Raw genomic sequence first — 24597 nt, 5'->3', positions numbered from 1 at the left:
ATGACTTTCTAATAAGCCTTGGCATCCAGCGGACCAGGTCCCCCACCTTGCTCTTCTTCAAGATAGCTTTGGTTCTTCTCAGCCCATCTTATTTACATGTATATTTACGTACAATTTTATTTACATATAAAATTTATATGGGTTTTGGTTACTACTGCACTAAATCAGTACAACAGTCTGGGGAGAAATGACATGTTTACAATACTAAGACTTCTACTCCATGAACATGGTTAGCCACTCCCCCACCCCCACCCATGTTCTTAAGTCTTCCTAAATTTCTCACAACATTTTACTTTTATTAGATTTACTTTTGGTTATTTGATCTTTTATGCTCTCAAAAACAAATAAATGTCACTTCATTTTCCATTTATTGTTGGTACACAAAAACACACGTAATTTTGCGTATTATCCAAGTAGCAGCAATCCTGCTGAACTCGTTATTTAAATCATTTATTTGCATATTCTCTTGGGTTTTCTTTGTAGGTAACGATATCATCTGTGAATAATAGCAGTGTTGTCATTCGTAATAGAGTGTTATGTTTACATGTAGGTGGTTTTTTTTTTTTCTTGTCTTATTGCCTTGGCTAAGACTTCTACTACAACGTAGCATACCTGGCATCTAAAACAAAGTTTGGCCAACAGTAGAAACCAAATGAATACTGATTGATAAAATGGATAACCTGTATTTTCACAAGCCACCAAAACTGAGCTAACAGATCACCAACAACCAGCATCAGCACACATCTCTGCTCAAGAGTCCACTACGGGACTTCATGCCAGGAGGTCCTAATCCTGCTTGTGAACAAACACACGGGTCTGCGCAGGGTCTGAGATGGTAAAGGCCACCTGACCGTGAAATAAAGACAGAAAAAAAAGGGGGGAGAGAGAAAATTGCTCAAAGAAAGAAACACGACCTACGTTGTTTGGAGTCAATACAACAGCTCTCCTAGAGAAATGGACTGAGAAATTATTATTTTTTATTTATTGTGGAGAGAGAGAGTGTGCGCACACACGAGTGTGCATGAGCAGGGGAAGGGCAGAAGAGAGGGAGAGAGAGACTCCCAAGCAGGCTCTGCATTGTCAGCGCAGAACCAGACTCGGAGCTCGATTATCACAAACCATGAGATCGTGACCTGAGCTGAAACCAAGAGTTGGGCACTTAACCAACTGAGCCACCCTAGGCGCCCCGAGAAATTATTTTAATTAATAAGACCGCTTGATAAAATGGTCGGGTGCAAAACCGTAAGACAAAAATTCATTACTTTTTAACACCCAGCAACAGCCAGTCAGAAAATGCAACGGAAAACACACAGTCCTTATCACAAGAGCAGCAAACCCCACAAAATCCCTAGAGATGAGCCTAAAACGAAACACGTATGTGGAAAACAAGGTTGGTTTTACTACAACACGCAGAGGTGACATTAAGGAATGAAGAAACGTTCCATGTTTCTAAATAGGAAAACACTGTAGGGACGCCTGGGTGGCTCTGTCGGTTGAGCGTCTGACTTCGGCTCAGGTCATGCTCTCACAGTTCGTGAGTTCGAGCCCCGCGTCGGGCTCCGTGCTGATGGCTCAGAGCCTGGAGCCTGCTTCGGATTCTGTGTGTGTGTGTGTGTGTGTGTGTGTGTGTGTGTGTGTGTGTGTGTGTGTCTCCGCCCCTTCCCTGCTTGTACTCTGTGAGTCTCTCCCTCTCTCTCAAAAATAAACATTAAAAAAAATTAACAAAACAAAAACACTGTAGAGAAACCACTTTGTTCCAAAGTGTATTCGTTTCCTGGAGCCGCCGTAACAAAGTACCACAAAGTGGGTGGCATAACCCAATATCCTTTCGCAGCTGGGGGGGGCCTAGGTCTGAAATCCAGGGGCGAGCTTGGCAGGACTGGCTCCTTCTGGAGGCTCCCACGGAGCCTGTTCCCTGCCTCTTCCAGCTCTGGCGGTGACCAGCAATCCTTGAGCTCTTCGCTTGGTCCTACACCACCCACCACCCAATCTCTGCCCCTGCCCTCACGGACCCTTCTTCTCTCCACGCCCCCTCTCCTCCTCTTCTTGGGACTTGTCATTGGATTTAGGGCGTCCACCCTAAGTCAAGAAAATCTCACCTCTACACCTGCAGAGGCCCTTTTTCAAGTAAGGTCACATCCACAGGTTTCGGGTACCTGTACCTTTTTGGAGAGCCACTATTCAACCCACTGCACGAAGTAACCCATAAACACAATGTAATTCTCACCAAAGTTCCCAATGGAATTTAAAAATATATATATATGTTTATTTAGTTATTTTTGAGAGAGAGAGAGAGAGACAGAGAGAGGGACGGAGGGCAGAGAGATAAATGAGAGAGAATCCCAAGCAGGCTCCACGTTGTCGGCACAGAGCCCGACACGGGACTCGAACTCACCAACCACGAGATCACGACCTGAGCCAAAATCAAGAGTCTGGACTGAACTGCCCCCAGGAGATTTGTGTTTAATTCAACAGCCCTTTTTACAAGGTGAGCATTCAGGTTGCATAAAAGAGAAAATCCCTAAGAATGGCCAAGAAAATGATGGAAAAAAACCAGCTGGCTTTCGGAACATGCTATAACGTACTTGTCATTACAACAGCATGATGGTGCCGGGTAGGAAGGGCCACATGGAAACTGTCATGGGAGCGCCTTTCCAGATAAAGGGGAGGGGCGTGAAGTCCGCAAATAAAGGTGTTGATACAGCTGGGGAAAGCAGCCTTCGCCTCCCACCATTGCCCAAAACAGAGCCAGGCATGGCAGGGAGATAAGACTGGAAAACATGGAAATAAAACCTGGGGCACTTTGATGACCCTGGGGCTGGGATGCTCAACCCCAACCAGAAACCACCTAGAGAAAGAGCAGGAACTGGCCACGGAAGAAACGCTAATGGTCAAGACACTGTTTGAAAAGAAGCTCCCCCTCAAACGAATCAGAGACAGGTAAAAACTGAACGATGGGCAATTTTTTTAAATTTTTTAACGTTTATTCATTTTTGACGGGGAGAGAGAGAGAGAGAGAGAGACAGAGCACATGCGGGGGAACGGCGGAGAGAGAGGGAGGCACAGAATCCGAAGCAGGCTCCAGGCTCCGAGCTGTTCGCACAGAGCCCGACGCGGGGCTCGAACTCACGGACCGTGAGATCATGACCTGAGCCGAAGTCGGACGCTCAACCGACTGAGCCACCCGGGCGTCCCACCAGTGACGTATTTTTGGAAGACAATTTGGTGATCTGATCGAAACGTAAACACTCCCATATGCTCTGATGCTGCAAATTCACTTGTTACGTGTCTATTTATTCAAGGAGCCGTGGTGTAGACTGGTGTAGACGCAAAGTAGTCACGACTTTGTTACAGCAGCAAGAACGGGGACACGGGGGCACCTGTGTGGCTCGGTGGGTTAAGCGTCCAACTCTTGATGTGGGCTAGGGTCATGACCTCATGGTTCTTGAGATCCAGTCCCCAGTCAGTGCAGCGCCTGCCTGGGATTCTCTCTCCCTCTCTCTGCCCTTCCCTCCCCTCAAAAATAAGTAAACAAACATTTAAAAAGCTGCTTTTGGGGCGCCTGGGTGGCGCAGTCGGTTAAGCATCCGACTTCAGCTCAGGTCACGATCTCACGGTCCGTGAGTTCGAGCCCCGCGTCGGGCTCTGGGCTGATGGCTCAGAGCCTGGAGCCTGTTTCCGATTCTGTGTCTCCCTCTCTCTCTGTTCCTCCCCCATTCATGCTCTGTCTCTCTCTGTCTCAAAAATAAATAAATGTTAAAAAAAAAATTTTTGAAAAAATAAAAAGCTGCTTTTGCCTTGGGGGCCGTCGGTTGAGTGCCTGGGTCTTGCCTGGAATCACAGTCTCTCAGTTGGTGGGTTCAAGCCCCGCTACGGGCTCGGGGCTGAGGGTGCCAAGCCTGCCTGGGCTCCGTTCTGCCCCTCCTTCTTCTCCCCCACTTGCACTCGCTCGTGCTAGCTCTCTCTCTCTCAAGTAAATTTAAAAAAAGAAAAAGGAACAGGGACACAGCCCGGGCTGCCCCTGACCCCCCCACCCCCAGCACAAGCACAGGGTATCCCTCCACTGGGACTCTTAAACTGGGGGGGTCAGCACCCCCCTTGCCCCCCGGCCCATGGCCCAGCCACCTCTTCTCAGACCCCCAGGCCACCAGATGTCCAGCCCCTCCTAGAGCAAAAGCCCTGCCCCCTCTCCTCGGGAGCACCCCAGGCCACGTGGGCCCCTGTCCCCCGCGGGAGCCCTAGCCCCAGGCCCGCAGCGCTGCTCTAATAGGAAATCCGGGACTCACAGCCCCCAGGGACGCAGGGGACACAAGGAAAGTTCTCGGATCATGGCAGCAAACCCCGGTGCAGGGTTTCAACTCCTTTTATACGGAGCTGCCACAGCCCCTCCCCCAAGGCTGGGGTCACATTCACAGCCCCGCGGTAACCACGGAAACGGGCAGCCCCCCGGTTGATGAGTAACCCCGGGGACAATGACAGCGGCGGCTGGGGCCTATTCAGATGACTGGGCGGGCTGAATGGGAGCCCTGCACAAAGGCCACTGGCAAAGTGACGCGGGCTCCCGCTTCCAAAGGGGGCGTAAATGACGCCATAACTTGTCACAAAAGAACAGAGGCCCTCGCGGCCCACACCTGTCACACCAGTGCTTCTTGATCTTTGGGGGAATTTACAACAATGACTCTGCGGGCGCGCGGCCACAGGGCACTTGGCCGGAAGTGTCCTTTAGAAACATCCTCTGGTCTACCTTCCAGGGACCTGCAGGCATTCAAATGCACAACGAAACGCCCCAACACGCCCCTCGCCTGGAGACTGGAAAGCGCCTGGAGACTGGAAAGCGGCCTGGAAGCGGGGTGGGGGGGGGTGCCCGGAGCGCCAGTAACCATCACTGGCTACTTGTCACCAGGCGTTACCGGCCACACACCTCAGGCCACAGCTGAAGACTCTCTACGAAGGCAGAGCTTTGCAGGGTTATTTTAAAACCAACATCACCCTTCGGTATCTGAACGGCTCCAGCGGGAAAGAACTCGAACGCGTCTTTCCACGAACTCCCCGGAAAGAATTCCTGAATATTTTTTACGCTCGCTCTGGCGTAATCGCAAGCTTCCTTGACCTGAACTGGAAATAAAGACAAATCGCACGATCATCATCATTCAGGGACGTACCAGGGAAGTCTCTTCCGAAGGAGCCGGGCAAGATCGTTCCGTTTTCGATCAACTACGCAGAAAAGCAGTCCACAAGAAGAGAGGATATTTTACTGGACAATAAGCTATCGAAATCACTAGCGACAAAGGCCCCTCTCCCGGAGCCCTGATGGCAGGGCCAATACTCTGCCAGGTGCTTTGCAAACACCTGTGAAATAGAACCACGGTCCCCATTTGTCACACAAGGAAATAGAGGTTCTGAGAGATTAAGTGACAGACCCGAGGTCACCAGGTGAGTGACATCTGAACCCCACGATCGCTCCCCACATTCTCCTGCTTTTCTCTGACGTTTGCTCAATTAACTTTAAATACTGAACAGCGTGGGCCAAGTCAGGAAGTTTTTTAAAGAATGCACGCTAGCTCCATCAGAGGTAGAACAGGAAGAAGAGACTTTAAAACACCTCCCGTGGATGGGGTGCCTGGGGGGCTCAGGTCATGATCTCACGGTTCGTGAGTTTGAGCCCCGCATCGGGCTCTGTGCTGACAGCTCGGAGCCTGGAGCCTGCTTCCGACTCTGTGTGTGTGTCTCTCTTCTGCCCCTCCCCTGCTCACACGCTGTTTCTCTCTCAAAAATAAATAAACATTAAAAAAATAAATTAAGGGGCGCCTGGGTGGCTCAGTTGGTTAAGCGTCCAACTTCGGCTCAGGTCATGATCTCACGGTTTGTGGGTTTGAGCCTCTCGCTGGGCTCTGTGCTGACAGCTCAGAGCCTGGAGCCTGCTTCGGATTCTGTGTCTCCCTCTCTCTCTCTGTCCCTACCCCTGCTCATGCTCTGTCTCTTTCTCTCTCAAAAATAAATAAATGTTAAAAAAAAATTTTTAATAAAAATAAAATTAATTAAATACATAAAGGATAAGCAATCTAACTGCAAAAGCAAACTGGCAATTTTCAGAACAATTAGGGATGATGGACAAACATGAAATACTGTTCCCTTTCCCTAAAGAAGGGTACAAATCAAGAATATAAAACATTTTTTAAAAAATTTTTTATGTTTGTTTTTGAAAAATAGGGAAACGGAGCATGAGCGTGGGAGGGGCAGAGAGAGAGGGAGACACAGAATCTGAAACAGGCTCCAGGCTCTGAGCTGTCAGCACAGAGCCCGACGCGGGGGCTCAAACTCACGAACCGTGAGATCACGACCTGAGCCGAAGTCAGATGCTCAACTGACTGAGCCACCCAGCGCCCCTCAAACATTTATTTATTTGTTTTTTACCTGTTGGATTAGAAAAGATGAGAAAGACTTATCTTTCCGATGATGATACAAACACAGAGGGTTTTCAACCACAGCTCATTCTAGTATAAATCAGTACAAACTTTCCAAAGGCAATTTGACCAAGGTGATCAGAACAAAGTGGGCAAAACTGTGGCACCAAGGATTCCATCTCTAGAAATTCATTATTCAGAATAACCTCAAATAACACACAGACCCCACTAACGTTGATGCTCTCAGAGAAAAAGGGAATCTGGAAACAAATACACAATAAGAGGGAATTGGCTGAATACATCACATTCCCCCGGCACAATGGCAGACTCCCCGAGGATTAAAACGGGCAGGGGATGGCAAATCCCCGTGACCCACTCACAAAGCAGGCTGCACTTGGGGGAGCACGGGGAAACGCGGGAATACGACACGCTTATACCCACGGGAAAGAACAACACACAGAGATGTACAAAGTCCTTGTTTTCTAGCCTGTGCTTCTGACCGCCTGAATTTTTTTTTACAAGGTTATCTTCCCTTTTTGATCAGTAGGCTTCTTTATAAATTTTTTTTTAATGTTCATTTATTTTGGACAGAGAGAGAGAGAGAGAGAGAGAGACAGAGCATGAGCGGGGGAAGGGCAGAGAGAGAGGGAGACAGAATCCGAAGCAGGTTCCAGGCTCTGACCCGTCAGCACAGAGCCGGACGCAGGGCTCAAACTCACAGACCGCGCGATCACAACCTGAGCCGAAGTCGGACGCTCAACCGACTGAGCCACCCAGACGCCCCATGGTTAGTAAGCTTCTTAAGAATTCTTTAAAACTAGGGGCACCTGGTGGGTGGTTCAGTCGGTTAAGCGTCCGGCTTCGGCTCAGGTCATGATCTCACGGTTCGTGGGTTTGAGCCCCGCGTCGGGCTCTTTGCCGACGGCCCGGAGCCTGGAACCTGCTGCGGATTCTCTGTCTCCCTCTCTCTCTCTCTCTCTCTGCCCCTCCCCTGCTTGTGCTCTGTCTCCGTCTGTCTCTCAAAAATAAACGTAAAAACAAAGAAAAATGTTTAAAACAAATTTAAAAACAAAGAATTTTTTAAAGCTGAAGTAAATCTCTTTCACCCATCCTTCCCCTCCCCACCAAAAGACGTCGCTGACTGCTAGTTCTGGAAGGACCAGTAAAGCTTCTGCCAGGGCAGTGCCTCTGACCACAGCACTCTGATCATGCCCTGCCCACCTGGTACCTGGAAAAGCAGCAGCTCCAAGAAGGAAGCCCCTCCTTCTTCCTCAGAACGCCTCTGCCCCTCTCAGTTTTGCAGACCCCAGCCCTATTCTTCCCTTCACAGGCCTGAGACCACTAAGGGTCCAGCTAAGCAGGCGCCAGCCAAGCCCTTCTGTCCCCCGGCCCCACCCAAGTCCCAACAAGTCCAGAGACGAGTCCTACCTCCTGGAGCTCTCACCGTCTCCAAAGACCACTCCTTGGGGGCGGGGGGAGAAGAAGTTTCTAGAACATCCAAATTTAAGTTCTGGAACAGCCTTTGAGGCGCACGGCTCCCGGTGGAGCGCGGCCGCCGAGACAAGCTGATGCACAGAGCGGCCAAGATCAGGAGCTGTGTTCTGACTCCCAGATCCCTGTGTCACCATCCACATGCGGACAGGTGCCGAGATGTCTCTGCAAGGTGACCCGCAGCAGGGAAGAGAGGCTGGAGGGGGGGGGCCTTTCCCGCTGTCTGTCGTGACACCAGGCGCACCGGGCGCACACAATGTGCACCCAAATGGTCCGACGTCAGCGGAGACCCTCGGGGCAGCAGCCGGGGGGCCCCGGAAACGCCTCACGGTTAGGGGGCCCTCCCTCCAGCTCCCCAGCGCCCGCAACAGTTTGAGGAGAGACCAGGAGCCGCCCGGCTCCCCTCAAGGGGGCAAATTTGCACCCTGAGATAGTGGGGGGGGTCCCCATGCCGACAGCCCCCCCCCGACGCTGAGTGCAGGGCTGGCTTGGCTGCCACCAGCCTCCAGCGGGGCCCTCACACCCACAGGCTGCACCCCTGAGGCCCCCCACACAGCCCGCAGTGGGAGTAAAGACCCCAGCAGTCGACCCTCCCCACGCCCCCCTCACCAGGCCACTCACTGCCCCTCGGTCCAACCGACCTACCCCTGACCCATGTCCCCAGGCCTCGCCCACCGCCCCGGCCTCGGAGGCTGCATTCCGGGCCCTCCCTGCCCGCAACAGGCCGGCCGTGCCCCCTGGCGCCCACCCACTCTGAGGCACCAGGAGCCCCTGCTCCGTGGGGCGGGGTCTGCGCTAGAGGGTAAATCCTACCCGCGTCGCTCCCCGCCAAGTCCCCAGAAGGGAACACAGCCGGACACTCGGTAGGTGCTCCACGAAGGCGTGCTGGCCGACCCAACGGAGAAACAAACACCTCCCCCTCCCAGTAGCCCCCGCCCCCTCAACACAGCGTCCTGAGCCACGGTCATCTGTCTACCCGTCCCCTGGCTGTGAGCTCCTCGGAACGACCGTGCTAGGGGAGGCTCGGCCCCCGTGGCGCTCAGGCACAGCGAGTGCCCAGAAGGAGCGCTGGCCCCTGGCCCTCCACGACCGCCCGCCAGCCCGGGCCCCTCTGACACTCAGCACCTCAAGGCCAGGCGCCCCAGGGCCCTCTGCACCTCACTTACGTTTCGTCCCATTCTGCCTGCCCACCGGCCAGTGCCCCCGACGGCCGGCAGCCCTCCTTGGCCACCACGGCGGACCCTGCAAGGCGCGTCGAGGTGCTGGGGACACAGTGGCATGTATGCCCAGGCAGGTAGGCAGGTAGGCAGGTGACGGTGCCCCAGCATCAGGATGCAGGCTGCCTGGGGAGCGTTGTCTGGAGAGCAGCACCTCCCAATTCCCGGGGCCCGAGGTCCTGCCCGCTTGATCCACTCGCTGCACGGCCGTTTCCTTGGACAGGAGTCCCTGCTGCATGTGGCCTACCCTCATGTCCCCCCAAGGAAGGGAACGGAAGCTCGGGGGCAGGGCCAGACACCCACAGCGCTCCGTAGGCGTTTGCAGAGCTAAAAGCCCCAACACGGGAAGCCTTCTCGGCCCCCGACCAGAGCCCCTTCTACCCTGCTCTCGCCCCAATGTCACCTCCACGGCTCTGGCCACAGCACGAGCTGACCTTGGGAGCTGACTGGCCTCCTGGACGGAAGCTTCTGGCAGGAAGGCCAGGTGCGTACCTGTGCATGGGGAGCTGGGCGGCAGGGCACCGGTCACAGTGGAGCTCTTTGTCCATCACCCTGGCACCTGCCGGCCCCACGGCCCTTCTGGAAGAGCCTTCCACGCGTGACATTTCTCACATGCACGGGCCCCTCTCATCCCTAAAGGACGTCGCTTACTTGCCAAATTCCGAGTGTCCCCGACACCCCTCGCCGCGACCCCCTTCCTCGCCGCGGCCGCCCGCTTCGGTCTCACCCCCTGGCCCCAGCTCCGTGAGCCTCGGTTTCCCCCAGAAAAGTCGGATTCCAGGACCAAGTATCCAAGGGTAATGCCGAGCAGACGCTGCAGGGTGTGAGTCTGGGCACCTGGGACGCGGAGGGGACCGCAGGGCAGGCCTGCTGGGCGCCAGCCATCTGTGCAGCTCCTGCTGCCTCCCCCGACCGCAAGGGCCACGGAGAGCGCGTGTCCTGGGAAGGGTCCGGGGCGCGGGGGCCTTTCTTGGTTTCCTTTTCCGTTGCTCCTGCCACCGCAGCCTGTGTCCAGGCAGGACAGCACCCAGCCGTCCCCTCTGCTCCGTTCTAAAGGCGGCGCCCCAATGGGAAACGGCTCCTGGGCGGGCACCCCCCTCCACCCCTGGTCAGTCGGCAGGGTCCCCAGGGCCAGCGGTGGGTGAGGAGGGGCTGGGGGCCAGGAGGATGTGGACGCCCCGATGGGCAGCGTAGCCTTCTGGCCGGGTCCCGGGAGCCCGAGCACCACCAGGCTGAGTGCGGGGATGAGTCAGGGGCACGGGAGGGGCAGTCCCGCAGTCCCCACATCCCCACGACATCTGCACAATGGCACTTGTCACACCCCTTTACCGATGAGGAGACCGGGGCTCAGAGAGGGTGATGGGCACCCCAAAGCAACCAGCCAGGCAGGGCTGGGCTGAGCCCACGTCCCACCCGGGACCTGGGGCCGCACCGCTCTCCGGTCACCTTTACCACTCTGTGCTGTGTTAATGCAACCGGTCCCAGGCCAAACCCACCAGACCACACATACCGTGAGCCCCAAAGGTTCCCTGGGGGCCCCCAGTGCCGAGGCTATGCCAGGCACAGAGGAGACACAGGTCAAGCCGACAGCCGTGGAGCTGGCCCCCTGGACTGGCCGCCTGGCTCCAGGGCAGTCCTCTCGATGTGGGGGAGGGGGGGATTGGGCAGGGGACATGTGGCCGTGTCTGGAGACAACTCTGGCTGTCACGACTCTGGTGTCACTGGCACACGGTGGGTGGAGGCCATGGATGCCGTCCCCACATCCTACCACGCTCAGGACGGGCCTGCAGCAGAGGTCACCCCAGCCTCAAATGTCAACAGTGCACAGAAGGGAAGGCCTGCTCTGGGGGCGGACAGAGGTGGGTGTGCCAGGGAGACAAAGGAGGGGGGGGTCTCCGTGGCTCCCGGGGAAGGGGCTGGCCTCAGGGAGCCGGGCCAGGGAAATCCCTCTGAGGGAGGGACCTCGGGGGGCGGACAAGGGGAAGGCCCAGAGGCAGCCCCAGACAAGGGCTTGCCCTGTGACCTGCATACACAGCACGCTGTTTGTTGAGTATGTGGCCCATCCAATGAGGCGTGAAGGACCCCGCTGCCCTCCCCGCCTCCATTCAGCCCCAACGTCCCTCTCAGGGGGCATGAGCTGGAGCTTCATGCCTCCTCCAGGAAGGCCACCCTTCATGTACAGCACCCGGGCCAGGGAGGAGAGGGAGCCCCTGGCCGTGGGGCTGCAGGGGGAGAGGGACGTGTTCTTTCCAGGGCAACTGGTGACAGGACACAGAGATATGCAGGAGCTGGCCGTGGGACCAGTGAGCCGGGCTGGCTCGGGACCCTCTGCACCCAGTACAGAGGGACGGGTGTCTCAGCGGCCGTCCTCAGAGCCCGTCTCTGGCCCATTAAGGTGAAGTCAAAAAGCTAAGGTCTTTGGTGTGAAACAAGTAACTGTCTCAAAGCGAGAACTCCAAGCTCAGCATTTGAAGAAGTGAACCCCTCGGCTGCTGGGCCATCCTGAGGGGACTGTCACCCCCTCCCCCTGGGGCGTCCCCTCCAAGGTAATTACAGTGAGCCAGACACACACCAGGACCTCCAAGGCCCCACTGCCCCGGGACGAAGGGACAGTCCTTCCGTGAAAGGAGGGCCGTCACCACAACAACCCTGCCCGCCAGCTCCGGAGGGGAAGGCATGTGACCGTCTGGAAAAGCCACCTTCCCCTCGGCAGGCACACGGCCACGTGGAAAGCCCGGAAGAGCAGAGGAGAAACTGTGACTTAGACCAGAAGGCCAACGAGGAGTTGCTCCGGGCTTGGGGTTTGGGGCGATGTCCTGCTTTCTCCTTTATGCTTTCCTGTGTCGCCAGAATTTTCCAGCTTATTGTCGTGAACAAACTAAAAAACGTTTAGGATTCCGGAAAGCAACTTCTATTAATACCCCAGAATAAAGCTTTAAGAAATCAAAAATGTACAGTGTTGGCCTTCTTCATGGCATGTCTGCTCAGCAGGTTTTCTGGTTCCACGTTTACTGGGACACCGTGGATGGGACAGAAATGCGACAGCTACAGAGAAAAACATGGGAACAAGCACAAAGGGGAGCTCCCTGAAGACACGCGGCCAAGGGGTCTCCTCCGGGCCCTCCTCAGCTCTGAGAGGCCACACACACACACACACCACTGGGACACCGTTTGTCTCAGTGTCACAGTTCCCTCAAACAAACAGGACACAGAGTAAACCTTTCCTTTTGTTCTATTTTATCACACAATGTTAACTGTGCTGTCTCTTTGGCTTGCTTTCCTTCATTCACTCAACAAACACGGACCACGTCTTCACCTCGGGCTTGGGCTGGGCATCCCCAGCACGGACAGCCGTGACCCAGGACCCGGGACGCTGGGGGCAGTGGGACTGACAGTCTGCAGGGGCCGCGGTCCCCCGGGACCCCCAAGGCTTAATGGGGCAGCCCGGGGTGACACTGAGGACTGACGGCAGACAGAGCAGGAAGGTGGGGGGCGGGCAGACGGAGGGTCAGGCGGCCAGGGCACCCTCCGTGTTAGGTCGCTGCCAGCTCTGTGAGCGTCTCCGGGGAATTAGACACAATCGCCCGCCTCCCTTCTCGAAACTCAGCCCAGGCACTGAATGAACGTGTCCCTTGCCCGGGCCACATAACTGTGGGGTGACGGATCCCTCTCATTTTCCTCCCGACGTCAACTATTCCAATTCTGCCACAACACGCTCGGCACGCTGTTGCCTGCAGGGAAATACAAGTCACTTCCGTCCTGAGGTCCCTGAGCTGCACATCCGAGCCCCGAGCCCGAGGCCCCGTGCGTCCAGGAGGGAGGCACCAGGGAACGGCAGCGCCCAACTGCTCATTTTAATCCTCTGTAAATCAGACAAAAACAGGCAACGCGTCTGTGATCACCGAAGGCAATGCAGTCAGTCTGCAAATCCGCGAGGAGATAAAACGCACGTTTGAGAACATTCCCCAGGGAAGGTTTCTCGGGAAGCCTGGGCCAGCCCGCATCCTTGTCCACACCGGCAAGTCTGAAGCAGTTACGTCTACACCCGCGCCCTGCAGTTCCTCTACCAGAAGACGCCAGGAGCAAAGATCAACGTGGGGGGTGGGGGGGCTTCAGATCCACCGCGATGAGACACCGCCTGTGGGCTGCTGTGATTCACCCTCAGTCCCTGCACCCGCGAGGGGCGTCCACGGCCTGGAGCCGTGGTATATCCACCTCTCTCCCACCTCCCGGCCCCGCTGGCCAGAACAGGCTCTCCAGAATGCACCTGCCTCTAGCCTTGACCGCACATCTGCCCCCACCCCGCTGGACACCCCACCCGGGGCAGGGAGGGACCTGCCGAGACCACAAGATGACAGCGCTGAGGGCCAGCCGGCGAGGCTGCGGATAATGCCATCACGGTTCCTAACCCGTACTACTGAAGCCACACGTGAGCCGCTAACCTCCGTGACACAGAGGCCCCCACGCCGAAACAGGCACCCGGAGGCCCATCTGTGAGGCCCGAAAGCTGAGGCCCACCTCACGTCCTGATCCCGGAGGCCAGTAGGTCAGAACCGGTCCCTGGCGGGGGGGGGGGGGGGACACGGTGTGAGGACACCACAAGGCCATCTGTCGTCACCCACCCTGCCCCTCCCTCTCACGTCCCCAGGTGGGGGCCGGCTCTCCGGCCCCCCTCCCGGTGTCTGTAGAAGCCCCTCTGCCGTGGGGCTCAGAGCTGCAGCCAGGAAGCTGGCCCGGCCCCGCCCGTCTGAGTCATCCCGCGGCTCCACAAGTGCAAGTGTCGGCAGGAAAAGCCCGGAGACCCCGCCCCCCCCACGCACGCCCGCGCCCATAGCCCTCCAGCCCCGAGCCTGGCAGATGGGCACCCCAGTCCACGCTGGCCTCCTGGCACCCACTCCAAAGCCCACACCCGGAGCCCGCGTCACCTTCAGAACTCAGGGTCGCTGTCACCTGCCCAGCCCCACGAGGCAGGGGGACCCACGCGGGCCCCTCCAAGCTCAGGTCTCGGTCCTGTGTCTCCCGTGAGGCCCCACAGGACCCCCTTCCCCTGCCACCCCCAGGGCACCAAGTTGGAGAGGATTCGTTTCGAAGTCTGATTTCCCATCAAGAAAGTTCTGCTGACCTCGTCCAACCCCGGGGTGGCACGGACAGCCCGGAGGGGGTGACAGCACCTGTGCCCGGGGCACAGAGGCCGAGACGGAGGCCACAGAGGGGGCGGCAGGCACCCCTTTTTCCTCCTTCAGCCCCGAATCCCTTCTGATTCCTTTGCCCTCAGATTCCTCTCTGCTTGAGATCCCGACAGTGGCTGTTTCCTGCCTGGTTCATCTGGTTAATAAACCAGGTTCTTTTATTTTTTTAATGTTTTAAAAAACTTGTTTAGTTTCAGAGAGAGAAAAAGCGAGTGCAGCCGAGGGGCAGAGAGGGAGAGAATCCCAAGCAGGCTCTGCATCGCCAGCAAAGAGCCCAACTCAGGGCTCGAACTCACCAACTGTGAGGTCATGACCGGAGCTAAAAGTAGGAGTCGGACGCCTAACTGACCGAGCCACCCAGGCGCCCCACAAAAGCTAGTTTCTGAAAAGCAGGGGAGTATACAAAATGCCTTGGAGAGTCGGGTTTGCCTCAGTAAAGTACTAAACGCCCCCCCCCCCCCTGCACACACGCTCGCCCCGACTGGCCTCCCCGGCCGGTGCTGAGAGCACAGGGGTTAGCGAGCAGGCCAGCAGGCATGGATGCCAAGCTCTAGGGTGCTGATGGGTGCCAGAAGTACATGGGAAGGACACCTGGCTTAGACCAGGCTGCTGGGACAGGGCGAGGCCTCAACACGAGGTGATCTGGTCAAACGAAACCGAGAAGGGCCCGCTTCCAAAGCCCCTTCTCGCCACTCTGACACCCCCTTGGGGTCATGTCAGAGTCACCTCACTCCCCTGTGCCCCTTCAGGGTCGCAGAGTGCGTTCTCTCGGGCTCTCACCGGTTTGCACGGCGTGTAAAAACAACTCTCTCGGAACCCAGGCAGCGCCCGGAGGGCTGGAACAGGGAGCTGAGGCGCTCACCACCTCACATCCCTCCCTGCTTCCCAGATCCACCTGTGGCCGACCCACGGGATCCCACCTGAGCCCGCGTCGTGGCTGGGCATGCCACAAGACGCTCTTTCTGGGTTTTCTTTCTCTTTTTCTTCTTTTTTTTAATTTTTTTAACATTTTTATTTATTTTCGAGACAGAGAAGAGACAGTGTGTGAGCGGGGGAGGGGCAGAGAGAGAGAGAGGGAGACACAGAATCGGAAGCGGGCTCCAGGCTCTGAGCTGTCGGCACAGAGCCCGACGCGGGGCTCGAACCCACGAACCGCGAGTTCACGCCCTGAGCCGAAGTCGGATGCTCAACCGACTGAGCCACCCAGGCGCCCCTCTTTTCTCTTTTTTTTCTTTTTCTTTCTGCGTTTTCTCAGCAGGGATTATTAGAGAAAGACTCGGAGGCTGGGGTTGTCAGCTTCCAAGAGCTCAGATGCAGAGACGCTGTTTCTGTGGAAGGAGAATCCGGGATGTCCCGGCTGAAGGCGGCCCTCGCCTGACGGGCCATTGCAGAGGGGGTGGAAAACCGCTCCTCGGGCTCCCCTGCCTCAGTTCCCCTGGCTGCAGGGAAAGGAAGGGGGCCCGTTTTCACACGGCTCCAAATTCACTTTGGGTTCAGAAAAAGCACCAGGCCAGGGGGCGCCTGGATGGCCCAGTGGGTTAAGCGTCCGACTCTTGACTTCAGCTCAGGTCACGATCTCACTGTCCGTGGGTTCAAGCCCCACACCGGACTCCATGCCGACAGTGCGGAGCCTGCTTGGGATTCTCTCTCTCCTTCTCTCTGCCCGTCCCTTGCTCACTCTCTGTCTCTCAAGATAAATAAGTAAACTTAAAAAATCTCCAGGCCGGTGGGTAGCACAAACGCGAGGAGGGAGAACAGAATCCCCGCCCCACACACAATGGATTTCCCAGGCCAACCGGGGACTCGGACAGCTGTCCCAACCCTGAAGCCCTCAGCTTCCTGCCTCCGGGGTCACCCCCGCCTGGTTTCCCCACAAACACACTCATCTAGCGGGCCGTGAGCGGCGCTGTCCGGGCACAGAACCCAGTCACCGACGTGCCCCGCCCCGCCCCGCCCGCCGCCTGCTTTCTCGGGCGTATCTGCCAGACCGTGCGGGGCCCTCACACACACGCTGTAACTCACGGCTCGACTTCCTGTCCTGTGCGCACACGCATACACACACACACACACACACACACACACACACACACACGCCCCTGACCTCTGGCGGCCACGTGCCAGATGCACAGGAAATCGCTCAGAACAATAAACTTTCATATTTTCCATCCTCTCTTTGAAGATTTGGGGCACTTTCACTTACACGTGAGAGAATTTTCCATGCTTGGGAGAGAGAGCTGGACCGAAAAGGTGCCTCCCTCAGCTGTGTCACTGGCGTTAAGGCACAAAAGGCAAAGGTGTGCTGTCGACTCCAACCACGCCCACCTGCCCCCCACACCCCCTCCCTCCTAAGCTGGGCCCAGGGCCACTGTCATCCCTGGAGGGGTGTGGGGAGTTGGGAGCCTTCTCCTATGCAATATTCAGCCCTGCAGGGGGAGCCCCCAAGGGAAAAGAGGACAACAGGGCAGGATCCCGATGGGCCACGCGGCATCACAGTGAGGGAGACGGACGCTGTGCCCAGGTGCCCACGCAGGCAAAGCAGACCTCCGCCATCTGACTGAACACAATGAACTCAGGGCACCATGCTGTAGTGGGTGGAACTGTGTCCCCCAAAAGCACACACTGAAGTCCTAACCTCCCCACCCCTGTACCTGTGAACGTGAGCCGATGTGGAAATAGAATCTTTGCAGATGTAGTGAAGATGTAAATTAAGATGGGGTCGAGAGGAGAAGGGTGGGCCCATGGTTCAGTATGACTGGTGCCCTTTCGAGAGAGAAGCCACACAGGCCACACACAGGAGAAGCCCACATGACAACAGAAGCACAGCTGGGGTGATCCAGTGCAAGCCAAGGTCCTGGGGCCACCAGAACCGGAAGAGGCAGGAAGGAGCCTTCCGAGGGAACGCAGCGTCCCTGCCAACACCTTGATTTCAGGTTTCTGGCCTCCAGAACAGCGGAGAATATATTTCTGTTCTTTTCAGCTACCGGTTTGAGGTCCTGTGTTACAGGTGACACACAGCCCATCACCTTGGGGAACGGGAGCAAACTGACCCGGCCGTGGCCCCTCCCTGAACCTAGGAAGCCCGCATTAAGTCCAGGAGGCACCCTACAAAAAGATCTGTAGGTGAAGCAGAACCTTCCAGGAGGAGCACAGAGAGGGAGCTGGTGTTACGCACTCTGACGACAAACGCGGAACTCAAATCCTCTCTGTGCACACGCTGCAGCGGGAACCAGGAGGCAGGGGATGGGCCCAGCAGGACCTCACACAGCGCAGCCAAGAGCAATCCCAGGACGCTGCCCTAATCCCTGCCCCAGACCTCGCTGGCCCCTGACCGGACCGCCTTGCCGACCCTGGCGCCTGAGGCCCGGGGAGAATCCTGCTCAGCTCCCATGAGCTCACTTGGTTCCTAAGAAGGCCCCACCCCATCCCCAAGAAGCTGCAGTTTCCAAGCTCCCAAAGGGGGCCACTCACCAACACTCAGACCCTGGCCCCCACCCTCCACTTTGACCCACTCAAGACCCTGCTGGCTCCCGACCTCCCTGAGAAGGCTCTCTGCAGGGACCACCCCACCTGCAACCGTCACTGTTGCACCGTATCCGGTAAGACCCGGGCCTAGGGACTATGGCTCCCACCTGTCCCGAGCCAGGTGCCTCTCCTCGTGACCCCACGCCCCGAGTCCTTTCTCCGGGAGGTGGCACCAGGGACTCTTAAAAACAGGGCAGGGTCACAGAAGACCCCAGAACTTCTTACTCACTCGGGCCACCTCCTCTCCCAAGAGCTATAAAGACAGAGAGAGTGTGCACTTGTGACCCTTGTAAGTGTCCCTCCTCACCTCTTGGGGCGTCATCCTCTGAGCTAAAACTGCGTCCGGTGTTCCCAAACCACTGCCCCCCACAACCTTGCCCATGGAATATTCTGGTTTTCTGAGGTGGCTCAGTACTTCTGCTGAAAGCTCCTAGACAGAGGTCACTTGTCCTCTGACAATCTGGTGGCCTTGGGGGCTCTGGTGGGGTGTCCCAGGCCGCTAGCTCGAAAGGTGCCGACATAAATAGGGGGCGCCTGGGAGGTTCAGTCAATTGAACGTCTGGCTCTTGATTTCGGCTCAGGTCATGAGCTCACTGTTCAGGCCCCGCATTGGGCTCCGCAACACTGACCGTGAGTGAATAGCCTGCTTTGGATTCTGTGTCTCCCTCTCTCTCTACCCCTTCCCCACTCTCACTCTGCCGCTCTCAAAATAAATAAACAAACTTAAAATAAAAATCCCAAGGGCGCCTGGGCAGCTCAGTCAGTTGAGCATCTGACTTCGGCTCAGGTCATGATCTCGCAGCTCGTGGGTTCAAGCCCTGCATCAGGCTGTGCTGACGGCTCAGAGCCTGGAGCCTGCTTTGGATTCTGTGTCTCCCTCTCTCTCTGACCCTCCCCCGCTCACGCTCTCTCTCTCTCTAGAACGAATAAACATTAAAAAAAGTTTTTTTACTCCTAATGTATGGATATGCCACTTTTGCTCATCACCTGGCAGTGGACACTCGGGACCTCCATCTTTCGAGTATCGTGAACTGCCCCGCTATGAGTGTGGGGGTTCAAGTTCTGTTCAAGGCCCTGCTTTTACTTCATACCCCAAAGCGGGTTCCTGGATCCTATGGCAAAATTCTCCTTTTCGAGGAACCGCCGTAACTGTTTCCACGGTAGCTGCACCATTTTCCATTCCCAGCAGCGAACGAGGGTTCCAGGTTCTCCACATCGTAGCCATCCCGTATTTTCTGCCCTGTTTTGTTTCTGTATCAGCCATCCTAAAGGTGAGGCGGTATCTCATCGTGGCTCTGACCGGCACTTCCCTGATGATGAGAGGCGTGGAGCATCTTTTCATGTGCTTGTTGGCCCTTCGTACATCTTCTCTGGCAAAATGTCTACTCAAGTCCCCTGTCCGTTTTTTAATCAGGCTGTTTCTCTGTTGTTGAGTTGTAGAAGCTCTTTATATATTCTAGACAGTAATCCCTTACCAGGTATGTGATTTGTGAGTATTTCATAATGGCTTTTTTTTTTTTTTTAATTTTTTTTTTCAACGTTTATTTATTTTGGGGACAGAGAGAGACAGAGCATGAACGGGGGAGGGGCAGAGAGAGAGGGAGACACAGAATCGGAAACAGGCTCCAGGCTCTGTGATCTGGCTGAAGTCGGACGCTTAACCGACTGCGCCACCCAGGCGCCCCTCATAATGGCTTTTAAATGAGCTATTTTCAATGAGAAATTTAAATAGTTTCTCAGCACCTACAGCGTTCCTGGCAAGAAAAAGGTTTCCCAGGACGTAGCCAGATCTCTAGGCTGCGTTTCTGTTTTTCTGATCCTTCACTTACAGAATGATACAAGGCTGGAGTCAGGACGGGGGGCCTGGGGGTGACCATCCCACCTCCTTATTTCAGTGGGGACACTGAGGCCCGGGGGGGCGCTGACTTGACCAGCATCAGCAATTAGCACTTCAGGTACCACCCAGCTGCACCGCCAGGGAAACCTCACGCTCTTTCCAACGCCAGAGACGCGTCCCAGCGCAGCAAAGGACAGCTGTGGCCACACCACGGCCGTGTGCGGCAGTCTCCAAAGCGGGGCCGCTGAACGCCTTCCCTCTACGAAAACGGTCCTTCAACGCTCAGCTCGCTGATAAAACTTTATTGCCTTGCGAGAGAGTTCTTATCTCCGAATGCTAACACAGCATATGACTTTGTTTGAACTAGCTGCTGTAAGTTTACCTTACCCAAGTATCATTTAGATTACATCTTTCTTAAATCCTAAAAAAATAAAATAAAATAAAAATACAGAGGTGGAATTAAACACAAAATATTGAAAGAAGCTGGTTGGGCGTCCAACTCTTGATTTCGACTCCGCTCATGATCTCACCGTTCATGGGTTCGAGCCCCGCATCAGGCTCCATTGCTGACAGTGTGGATTTTCTCTCTCTCTCTTTCTCTCTGCCCCTCTCCTGCTTGCTCTCATTGTCTCAAAAACAAACTTAAAAAAAAGATATTGAAAAAGAAGGAAAAATCTTGATTGGTGGATAGAGGGAGGGAGGGAGGGAAGGGAAGGGAGGAAGGCAGGCCAGCCCCTGGCCAGTAGGATCTGAGCTCTCGAAGCTAAAAAGCCCCCAAGGGCATGTCAGCCAGTTTGGGGCGAGCTCCCGCTGGTGCTCACCTGCACACCGCCTCTGACTCTGACCCCTGCACTGGTTCGGGTCCCCCCCCACCCCCCCGCCCGATACACATCGGTCCTGCACTCCAGTTCCAATGACACGGCTCTGCAGGGACAGCTCCAAGGACCCCTTCTTCCTCATCCTGCAGTGTGGCCCCATCCCCCCCAGACTGCTCCCATGGAACCAGACACGATCCACCAGCCAGTGCAGAAGGCGGCCCTCGCAGCTGCTTGACCACAGGAAAGGGAACGGGCGGAGAAGGCCAGCCGCTCCTGCCACGTCCGGATAGCACAGGCATCCCCAGTGCGCCCTCCCCACACCCTGCAGGTGCTGTCTGCGGGTCTGTGCCGGGGGGGGGGGGGGGGGGGGAGGCACAGAGCCAGCCACCACGGGCTCCACGTTCAGGCTGGGAGTGTCTGCGGGGGAGGGGGAAGGGTGGGTGGGATCTGGGAAAGCCACGGGGCCCCTCAAGGCCAGGAGGCCCCTCTCCCCGGGGCCACCTTGGGAGGCCCCTCTCCCCGGGGGCCACTCCAAACACCCCAGGAGAGCAAACCAGCCCTGTCACCTCCATGGCTGCTATGAACCAGGCCTGAAGATCTGACGCGGGTGGTGGGGGGGGCAGGGGCTCGGCCTGGAAGATGCAGCTTGTCTCATCACTAACACTCGCACACGATGATGAAGCGGGTGGTGCGTCCCCGCCGACCCATTTCCGGCCTGAAGCCCACCCCACGAGATGAACGGAGAAAGCGCTCGGGCTCAGAGCTCACCCCGTTCACCTTCACCGATGGCACACGGCCGAAAGGCTCGTGACGAAGTAGCCCCGGGGTCCACCCCCACAGCCGCTGTCTGCACAGTGGACAGTTTCGCATCTGGTGGCTGCCCCTCTGAGCCCAAGGCCAGCGTGACCCCTTTCACGGGAGGCCCGTGGTCCGTGGCACACTCTCAAGCCGGCAGGGTCCCCGGCCCTGAGGGACGGCCAAGCCAGCCAACGTGACCCTACCGCCCCTGCAGAGGTTGAAATGGTGGGTCGGGGTGGCCGCAAGGAAAGCTTATGCTTCACCATCTGCTTTCAGAATAGTTGGTTAAGTTGTGTGTGTGTCTCTATGAGTGTATTTGTGTATCTGCACACATATGTGTCTGTGAGCACCTGTGTCTATGCGTGTATGTACATGTCTGTATGTGCGTCCGTGTGTTTGCATGTGCATGAATGTATGCACGAATGTCTGCGTGTCCACATGTGTGTCCATGTACATGCATGAGTGTGTGCAAGGATGCGCCTGCATATGCATGGGTGTCTGTGTCCACGTGCATGTACACACACATAAACGCACGTTGCGTGTATATGTCTGTGTGCATGGGTGTCTGTGTCCACACGTGTGTGCATGTGCATGCGTGCATGTGTGCATGTGTGCACATGTGTGTGTGCACGTGTGTGTATGTGTGCATGGGTGTCTGTGTCCACGTGCATGTACACGTGTGTGTATACGTACATTGCGTGTGTGCGTGCATGCATGTGTGCATGGGTGTCTGTCCACATGTGCATGCATGTGCATGCATGCATATGTGTGCATGTGTGTGTTTCTGTGTGTGTGCACATGTGTACATGTGCGTGTATGTGTGCATGGGTGTCTGTGTCCACATGCATGTACATGTATACATACATTGCATGTATGTGCGTCTGTATGCATGCATGTGTGCATGGGTGTCTGTGTCCACGTGCATGTACACGTGCGTGTATATGTACATTGCATGTGTGTGCGTCTGTGTGCATGCATGTGTGCATGGGTGTCAGTGTCCACACGTGTGTGCATGTACACGTATACATACATTGTGTGTACGGGTTTGCACGGGCGTCTGCGTATTCACATATATGTACGCGTGCACTCATATATGCACGTGCACACACGTGCATTTATGTATGTCTGTGTGTGCGCACAGGCGTGTATATGCGTACGTGCCTGCGTGTGTGTTTACGAAAGAATCATGGCCCCTCTCCAGGACGTCAGGAGACGCTCACGGGAGTGACAAAACAATAAAGGGCTGGTGATAGGCTTTTCCCAGCTTTGGAATGTTCACACCCAAAAAGGGGAACCGATTACCAGGTATCCACAAGTTCTTACCTGAAGCAAAAGCGTGAGAATGCGGCTCTGGAGTACACCCTCCACCTCGGGCCAAGCCCCCAGCAAGGCACGGGAGGGACCCAAAGTGGGGGGTGGGGGACATCCTGCCTCTGCGCCAGCCCCCCTCCCCCGTCCCCCACGGAAGGGCAGAGGAGCCGCTGTGCGGTCTCTGCAGGCAGACCCTCCCCCCACGCCCCTCTGGGTCGTTCCACGAATGACCCACAGATACTGCAGAGCACCTGCTGTGTACGGGGCCCCAGGCTCACGGGGGGGAAGCAGAGGGGGTCCCCGTCATCCCCCTCAGACTCTGACCCTTACAACCCGGGACCCCCAACCCTTCCACACTTCCCCAGGCCACCCCAGTCACCCTCCCGAAGCAAACATCCAGAAGGCAGGTGCTCACTTACCACACCCCTTCAGTAGCCAGGGATCTAATCCTACGGCTTTCATGTGACCCTACGTGTTCAGGTCACAGGACCTGAAAACACCAGAAAACGACTGCCCCCGAGGCGGTGAGCTGAGGAGAACCATGCCAAACTCAGGAATATTTTCCACACGCTCAGCCCCACACGATAAAATCTACTTGTGTTGGCATCCGAGTGCTGGCAGGGTGGAGGCCCGTGGCCCCGAGCCACACGACACAGCCCAGGTGGGACCTGCTGCTCGGCCCAGGCACCCAGCGCCCACTACCCACCTCCTTAACAGGTTTCTGCTCTCAGGTGTCACAACGGGCGCGTCAGCCGGGCCCCAAGTGGACTTTCCGACGGGCACCACGTCCTGGACGGAGCTCGGGCGTCACCAACAAACCACCAGAGCCGGTCTATGTCCACACGTGATCTCTGTGCCACCCCCCACCCCCCCCACCTTCCAAAGGGCTCGCCTGCCTGTGATCTTTCCCACGTTAAAAAAAATAGTTTCCCTCGGGCTCCTGGGTGGCTCAGTCTGTTAATCGCCCAGCTCTTGATTTCGGCTCAGGTCACGATCTCATGGTTCATGGGCTCGAGCCCAGCATCAGGCTCCGCAGCTGGCAGTGCAATCTGCTTGGGATCCTCTGTCTCCCTCTCCCTCTGCACACCCCCTCCCTCCCCCGCTCACGCGCACTCTGCCCTCAGACTCCCCAACAACCACGGGTGACCCACTCTCGGAGTCTCACTGTCCCTCGGCCCCCAGCCGGCTCTCTCCCAAATCTCCCCTAACAGCCACCAAAACCCCCCACAGGTCAGGGGCTCTGCCACACCCACTCCCCTGCCAGGAATGCGCTTCAGCTCATGATGGGAGCAGGAGTCCCCACACCCACCCTCTCCTGCACCTCCCTCCTCTTGAACTCTGTTCCGTGTTTGTCTGTGTTAATCTGATCATCCCTAGACCACAGGAGCCACACTGGCTCTCCAGGGCCTGGCACACATTAGGTGCTTGATAAAAGAAACAACTCTCCCAGGGCTGCCTGGGTGGCTCAGTTGGTTAAGCGTCCCTGGATTTCGGCTCAGGTCATGATCTCACAGTTGGTGAGATGGAGCCCTGTGTCCGGCTGTGCGCTGACAGTGGGTAAGCCTGCTTGGGATTCTGTCTCTCCTCTGCCCCTCCCCCACTAGTTCTCCGTCTCAAAATAAATAAACCTAAAAAAAAAAAAAAGAATAAACACTCCTTTGTTTCTGAGCCAGTGTTTCTTTTTCTTTTTTTTTTTTTTTTTAATGTTTATTTATTATTGAGAGACAGAAAGACAGAGCGTGAGCAGGGGAGGGGCAGAGAGGGGGAGACACAGAATCCGCAGCAGGCTCCAGGCTCCGAGCCGTCAGCACAGAGCCCGACGCGGGGGCTCAAACCCACGAACCGTGAGATCATGACCTGAGCCGAAGTCGGTTTGCGTAACCGACTGAGCCACCCAGGCACCCCAGTGAGCCAGTGTTTCTAAAAGTATGTTAGCAAGTGACTATCCCCAGAGTTACCGAAGCTCTTGGATACTAACCAGCTTCGAGCAGCACCTAACTTTTCTGGAAC

General features: G+C 56.3%; 1 protein-coding gene and 1 long non-coding RNA gene across 3 annotated transcripts in view; one reads left to right on the top strand and one right to left on the bottom strand.

Annotated features, from left to right (window-relative positions):
- Nucleotides 1-24597, bottom strand: part of CELSR1 (cadherin EGF LAG seven-pass G-type receptor 1) — a 138575-nt gene that overhangs the window by 106290 nt on the left and 7688 nt on the right. The window lies entirely within an intron of this gene.
- Nucleotides 2724-5797, top strand: LOC147578826 (uncharacterized). Its single transcript, XR_015253226.1, has 2 exons — nt 2724-2940; nt 4752-5797. It is a non-coding gene; the product is annotated as an uncharacterized LOC147578826 (long non-coding RNA).

The sequence above is a fragment of the Puma concolor genome, chromosome B4, assembly GCF_028749965.1.
Source record: "Puma concolor isolate L17-30 chromosome B4, mPumCon1.1.hap2, whole genome shotgun sequence".
Classification (NCBI taxonomy): Eukaryota; Metazoa; Chordata; class Mammalia; order Carnivora; family Felidae; genus Puma; species Puma concolor.
This window is presented reverse-complemented; position numbering and strand designations above follow the sequence as displayed.